This window comes from Coregonus lavaretus (assembly GCF_964263955.1).
Source record: "Coregonus lavaretus genome assembly, contig: HAP1_SCAFFOLD_48, whole genome shotgun sequence".
Lineage (NCBI taxonomy): Eukaryota > Metazoa > Chordata > Actinopteri > Salmoniformes > Salmonidae > Coregonus > Coregonus lavaretus.
In genome coordinates this window covers 1,573,957-1,581,338 of record NW_028163311.1, presented here as the reverse complement: position 1 = coordinate 1,581,338, position 7,382 = coordinate 1,573,957, and the positions used below count along the sequence as shown (strand labels likewise).

At 41.4% G+C, this 7,382-nt stretch overlaps 1 long non-coding RNA gene across 1 annotated transcript; it reads right to left on the bottom strand.

The window, feature by feature from the left end:
• Nucleotides 1–264: 264 nt before the first annotated feature.
• On the bottom strand, nt 265–950 carry LOC311118298. The gene is made up of 3 exons (XR_014611787.1): nt 878–950; nt 533–683; nt 265–312 (listed from the first exon to the last, which is right to left on the bottom strand). It is a non-coding gene; the product is annotated as an uncharacterized lncRNA (long non-coding RNA).
• Nucleotides 951–7,382: the final 6,432 nt, after the last annotated feature.

Below are 7,382 nucleotides of genomic sequence, written 5' to 3'. Positions count from 1 at the left end.
TGCGCAGACCTGGCTCATCTCAAATGGGCCTCTTGTCTATGATCTGTCGGCATGGTTATACTGGCCTGTGGCCTTCTTGGAGGCCTTGATGATATCGGAGGGGGGCTCCCATTTGAAGCAGGGCTCCAGATTGGCCATCTTTATGGTCATTATTGAGGACAGGGTGCCATCCAATGCTAGGCTGTTTCTTCTCTTGGTTTTGTTCAGTCCCACAACTGAAAACACCCTCTCAGCATCTGCGTTTGCATGGGGCAACACCAGGACAAGCTTGGCGACGGCAGCAAGCCTCTCGAATTCTTTGGCTCCTGTCACCTATGGAAAATGCACCAAAACACAATGGAAAAACATACCTTGATTTTTGATTGATTAATACTGTGAGTATACTGTAGGTTGATCCATTAACAAAGTTCAGATAAAAACATGCATAATTTGAAACATGCATGACACATATATGCATGCAACAATTTTAAGCAACAGATGTAGCCAAGCCACACCTGCCAAAAGGAAAGACAAAAAAGGAAAAAAAAATTACCTTATGCTTCCGGGTTGCCATTTCAGCCCAGAAGCTTTCCATTTCAGTTTAGTCCTGCAGGGATATCATTGGCATGGTCTGATAATTTAGAAACTCCTCACCCAGAAGGTCATGCTCCTCTGGCCAATGGTATGGGAGGAGATGGGGAAACCTATTTATGAAAGTAGAGTTACAAGTTGTTACGTTTTAGGTATATAGTCATCAACCAGCAGCAGTTCATACACATCTTTGAGGAGAAGCCACATAAGAATATCTCATGTGCAGTTTAGGAGTGAACACACCTCATCATAAAACACAGGGTATTTTAGCTAAGATGATAGACAATAATTAGAGAAAAAAAATAACCTTTCAACAAAGTACAGGACATCTTCGATGTCACTTTCAGCCCTCTGCCGTACATCTACAAATTGTGCGTGCTTGATCAGTGGCTCTTCCAGTGGCAGCTTCTTAAGTGCATAGTCCACAGCATAGTCCACAGGAAACACAACACAGCTTCATGGAATTAATCCACCTGCTGTGGTGTGATGTCACCCTCGTGGAGTAATCTGTTAAGTTTAGCCCTGGTTGTGAACCCAATACAGCATATCGGTATAAGGTACAAGGCTAAATATCACATATCACAGTGTTTGATCATAATAATAGTCAAATACTAACCTGGTAAATGGTTTGCCTTTTCTTCAAAGGCAATTTCACAAGGCTCCTCATGGCACTGCAGAGCTGCTGGAACCATAAACTTGGAACATAGCTTGCGTACGAATTTCACCATCTATAACAGACATTTACAAAAATAGTTGGTGAAATCTGTTTCAGAGGATCCCTGCAGATATCAGCAAGATACACAGAATGGAAAAAAACTGCAAAATCCAATCCCACCTCATCATGTAACAAAAATATTGATGACTGCTCTCTCTGAAGCAGCAAGTTGAAAGAAGTGAAAGTTGGTACGGTGGCTTGGAAGAACAGCAGGTACACTTCTGTCATGGGGTCAGTGGAATGTCTGCACAAGTCTCTTGAACCTGGCCTGATTTTCATCTTGAATCAATCAATAAATAACACAAAACAAGAGGTTGTCATTAATACAAGTATGTGACTAACAATCCATGTAGTTGCGGCATAATGAAATTGAAAATGGATGACCATACTAGCAGATTTGTAGTAGCTGGCCAGAGGTTCATACAGCCTCAGGATCCTGGTCACACAACGTTCAAGGCTTAGCCAACGGACCGAGATACGCAGGAGGACCTCCATGTACTCCGCTTCATGGAGCTCACAAAACTCTGTTTTAGACATTAAATCCATATCATATATTTTCTACAGCTCAGCATTTCAGTATTACACTTAATAGTATCAAACATGCATACCTGACAGGTATCCTTTCCGATTTGTGCTACCCTTGAACCAGTAACCGATGTCCACTACCATATCCTCCAAATCAAAACCGGACACCTGCAATGCATAAATCAATCATAACACATTCAGTCAATGCACGTAATTAGGATACAAATAAAAATGTACATGTAAAGATAAATCAGGCCTTAACTCACTTTAAAAAATCTTTAAAAAATCCCACTCCTGCAGCTTTGGCGGTGTTATGTGCCACATGACAAGGACAACCATGAATATAGGTGTTGGGATGCTTCTGGAGCACCCTAGAGGCAATGGAATTACGTGGTCCAATGTTCACAGCTGCATTGTAAACTGAGAGACCAATGCAGTTCTCCCAAGGGATGCCATGCTCCTCTATGGTGGAGTTAATTTTGGTGAAGATCTCACTTGCTGTCCCACACCTCGTCCCAGTTGTTGTGCACATATTTAAGAACTGGTGGACAACTTTGCTGCCCATGAAGACCCGGACAGTAAGCGGGTTAATCTTTTCCACTCCTATAATGACAAGTTAGAATCATACAGATGTTCATGTTATTAGATGTTTAAAAATACACAAAGCACATGTTTTGCAGAGGAGAAAAATCTCAAATAGTTTGTGAAATACCAGTGTCATTCGACCCATCCGTAACAAGGGTATACGGGGCTTTTTTCATCTCCTTCACAAGCTCCTGTGTGAAATATGGTGCGAGTGCTTCATTGGTAATGCAGGATGACTTAGTCCTGGCACACCTGTACTCCTGCGCTGTCTTCGAATCTCCGAAACATTATTTTAGGAGAGGCCCCAGGTGGTCCGCAAAGGCTAGGGGGACGTTGTGAACTACCAACCCAGCTGTCATTTTGACCTCAGCCCTTCTTGTCTGTAAGAAATTAAAAATTATGAATCCTCCCAAAAGACCATAGTTTATTTAAAATAGACGCCTGCGATAATAGGGCACAGGTAAAAAACACATTCAGCAACTAAGATCTCAAATTAAGAAAACTGGACTGTACTACACTGAAATACAAACCACAAATTAGTCAAAACTATCAACCATGACTTTACCGTGATCAACTAGAACACAAAACTCTTGACTGAACCTTGACAGAATCATTACACATATCATACCTTAACCTCTTGTGCAGACATACCCCCTACAGATGGAACGGCCATTGCATATTGGGATATTGTGGCTGTGGACTGGAGAGCTCGTTGCTTATCTTGGTGGCCTTTGCTTTTTATATGGCGCACTACATCTGTCACACCCTGGTGGCAACATGAGTTTTCAATACGGCAGACTGCACACCAGTAGTGCCTGTTGAGGCTCCCTCTGGTAATACATGGCCATGAAGAGGTCCACTCATTTTGGAAAATGGATCTATATGTTGCTGCTCCAGCCAGAGCACGACTCTTCTGGCCCTGCTGTTGGATTGGGGGGGGTCTCTTCTGTCTGTCCCTCTGTGTCTCCTTCCATCTGCCCTGTTGGTTGTTCTATTTGTCCTGTCTGTTGCTCCTCTGCATGTGCGTCAATCTGTCCTGTCTGTTGCTCCTCTGCTTGTTTGTCAGTCTGTCCTGTCTGTTGCTCCTCTGCTTGTTTGTCAGTATGTCCTGTCTCCTGCTCTCTCTGTCCTTTGTGTTGCTCCTCTGTCTGTTGTCCTGTCGTTTCTATCAATCGTTCTGGCTGTTCTGTCAGTGTGTTTGTCTGTCTTTTCTCACTTGGCTGGTTCTTTTACTAAAATAAAAGGTTTCGCTTTTGTCCTGGCAAAGGTCTCTTGCGGGACATCTTTGAAACCTTAAACAATTAAAATGGTCATGTTGGTTTAATAACTCTACTCTCAGTTACAAAAACATACCTACTTCTATTGCACACATTTCCTGTATTTATGTTCAATTCTTTGGAATACATCTTACCTGTTCGAAATCAGCTGAGTTTACATTCACCACACTAAAACATGTTCACACGCACAAACAAATAATTTCTTTCAAGATTTAAAGTTTAAGAGAGTGAGTACTCAATTGGACGACATTTCATTGTTACATACCTAGTCTCAGCTCAGCTTCTTATCAGACTTCTTGAGGTAGTGACCGTTTCTTCTCCTGTTGTCTTTCGCGGCAATGGTATCTCTTCTTCTGTCGCTAACTTCGGGGTGCAGCGCATATGGTTCAGTGGCGCTCATCAGCGCCATCTACCGTCGGGGAGTTTGAAAAAAGGAACAAACGAGTCTCTGGCAATTTTTTTTGCGTGAGAAATTGGATGTGTGGCGTGAGTGCGTGTGAAAACAGGCAAAAACGTGTGCCACACGGCGAAAGCGTTAGAGTTGGCAGCTCTGTGTTATAACATGTTATTTCGATATTAGAAAGTTTAAACGCGCTATTACATACCTGTAGTAATACAACAAAAGTTATCGTGTCGACTGCACAATTATGGCGCTTTCTTTATTCTGAAGACCGATGCACACCTGCCAGGAACTTCCTGTTCCACACCGCCACAGTTCCTTAATCCATAGACGCAACAACGCAAGACTTCTTCTTCTTCTTCGTTGATATCATGGCGGTCCGCAAACAACCGTTTATGTGCATGCCGCAACCTACTGTGCTGGAATGTACGTTGAATCATGATCTGGCCAATTCTGTCCTACCATGAAAATACAATTCTAAACCAAATAAATCCCTAAATTCAACCACACCCTCCCCAACCCCATTAAACTTTATCTATATCATGCGGAAACACTCCACCCTTAGGATTGTTCAGCATGTCAACAACCATTTCAACACTAACATCTGTTAGCCCCAATATCTCTTTTGCCGTCTCCACAGTAACCTTCAACCTTGCATTTCTGCTTTCCATAACCCGAGTCGTGTTGACAACCTTACCAATGAAAGCTATGGAGTCAACTTTATTCACATTCATGAGCACAAGATTTCTGAACAGGCCTTGAAACCATGCTAGGACCATCAGAAGCACCAGCCCCGACAGTAGGTCCACTTACTACAGGTACATCCATGTAAGCTCCATCAGTCCACACTGTAGTTCTACCAATCTGTTTTATGGCCTCTGCATACGATACAGCATGACTGATCCTATATCTCTGAGCCTCTCTCTGTACCTGGAATCCACCAAACGCTGCACTGTGTTCTCCCCCACAATTACAGCACTTAACCTTCACATTGCTTCCACATTCACCATAACCTTGTGCTCCTCCACACTTGGCACAACTTTTATTTCCTTTACACTAAAGCAGCTACACGTCCCATTCTTTGGCATTTAAAACACTGCAGTGCATATATGGACAAATTCTCTAACATTGAAAGTAAGGAATCCTATCTGTACTTTTCCCGGCAAGACTTTCTCAAACCTCAGCATTACTGATAAGCTTTCACTTCTTTGACCCTCTTTCCTACTGATCAACCTTTTGGCCTCAATCACTCTGCCTCCCTTCACATTGTCTTTAGTATCATCTGTAACCTGCATCAGCACCAGGGACATGGCTTTTAATCTTCATCCCATTCAGTTTTTCCATTTTCTAAATCTTCCCTTGCTGAGCCTGGCTACCACACAATATTAATCATCTACCATTTCCAATGAACCAAGCTAATTTCACTTCACCTACCTCTTTCTCTACGGCATTAGTTAGTCGGAGAGGGTGTAAGTGAGGCCCTGTGGTCTCATCAAACACTATCACCACTTTCCACTCCAACACATCACTACTCTTGCTCCCTACCTTGGCCCTATGCTTTCTTTACTAGACAATCCACTGCTTTCTGTATCATGATCTCTCTTCTTCCTGTATCATGATCTCTCTTCTTCCTATGTCTTTCTGTATCATTCTCTCTTATTCCTGTGTCTTTCTGTATCATGATATCTCTTCTTCCTGTATCATGATCTCTCTTCTTCCTGTTTCTTTCTGTATCATGATCTCTCTTCTTCCTGTGTCTTTCTGTATCATGATCCCTCTTCTTCCTGTTTCTTTCTGTATCATGATCTATCTTCTTCCTGTGTCTTTCTGTATCATGATCTCTCTTCTTCCTGTATCTTTCTGTATCATGATCTCTCTTCTTCCTGTATCATGATCTCTCTTCTTCCTGTATCATGATCTCTCTTGGTATAAATTACTTTGGTGTTGATGACTTTCGCTCTTTGCTCCATTTTTCGTTGGCACTGTGTTCCATTCATTCTTACCAACTTCACTCCACCGCGCGCCATCAGAATCGAACAGCACTTCTGCCATATTTTCCTACCCACAACCCCACACCTGCTACGGACTAACTCCTGCATGGAGAATAAAACAGTGAGTTTAATTAGCTAGACAAAATCAACCTTGTTTAAAAAAAAGGTATCTAAGTGTTTCAATTTGGTGTGTGTAGAGGTGTAGTGACATGTTTTGAGTAATATATTATTATAATTGAGAAATATACATTTTGAATGCCATAAATTAATGGCAGATGAACTAAATTGGCTTGAGTGCAAATATCCAACCATTCAATATCAATGACTACAATAACAATTATTGTTTTAAAATAACATTTAATAAACACATGTAGTTGTTTTAAAGTCTGTTTATCATTAAACAAAGTTGTAACATAGCAAAAATAATATACCCAAACTAATGGTGAAAACTGATCATCACACCATCTCTATCTGATACATGTTGTGTCTAATAGTTCATTACCACAGAAAACTGCAGATGGAAGCAGTACCACCCAGTCAACCACTACACAGGGAATTCAACACTAAGGACAAATCCAAGGTATATTTTGAATGCCGTGAATTAAACAAAAGCATAGGAACAACACTTTACATGTCAAGTTTATATTTTTGTTCAGTGTACATATATAGCATATTGTATGACCACTATTCCTTTTTTAGCCTTATGTAACATAAGGTAAGGTTATTATGATACTAAATGGAGTGGCACGGATGTACGTATAGAATAATAGGTTTAGTGCAGATGGAAGCAGCACCACCCAGTCAATCATCACGCAGGGTATTCAACCCTAAGGGCAAATCCAAGGTCATCTCAATATCTTTACAGTAGAAGATAACAAAACACACCAAAACTGACAAGTTGAACACTGATGAGTAAAGTAAAGAGATGCTAACATTCTACAACACTCCCTTTCCTCTGCACAGTTCTCTCACAGTGAGAAACAATAGGATTACACTAGTGTCCTACGCTTTCTTCATTTGATCCAATTCAACGTTGCCAATTATTTTATGAGATGAGAATTATGTGGAGTGACTAATCTTAGCTGGTCTGAGAGAACTGATGAGGATTACACCTTTATACATTGGTGTCGTTTTAAATGGCCCAATCTGTAGAATCTCGTCTCACAGTCAGTGCAGTGATGAGGCTTCTCTCCAGTGTGTATCCGTTGGTGTGTTTTTAAGTGGTCCAGTCGAGAGAAACTCTTTCCACAGTCAGAGCAGGAGTAAGCCTTCTCTCCTGTGTGTATAAGTTCATGTTGTTTTAACTTGCCCAGTTGAGA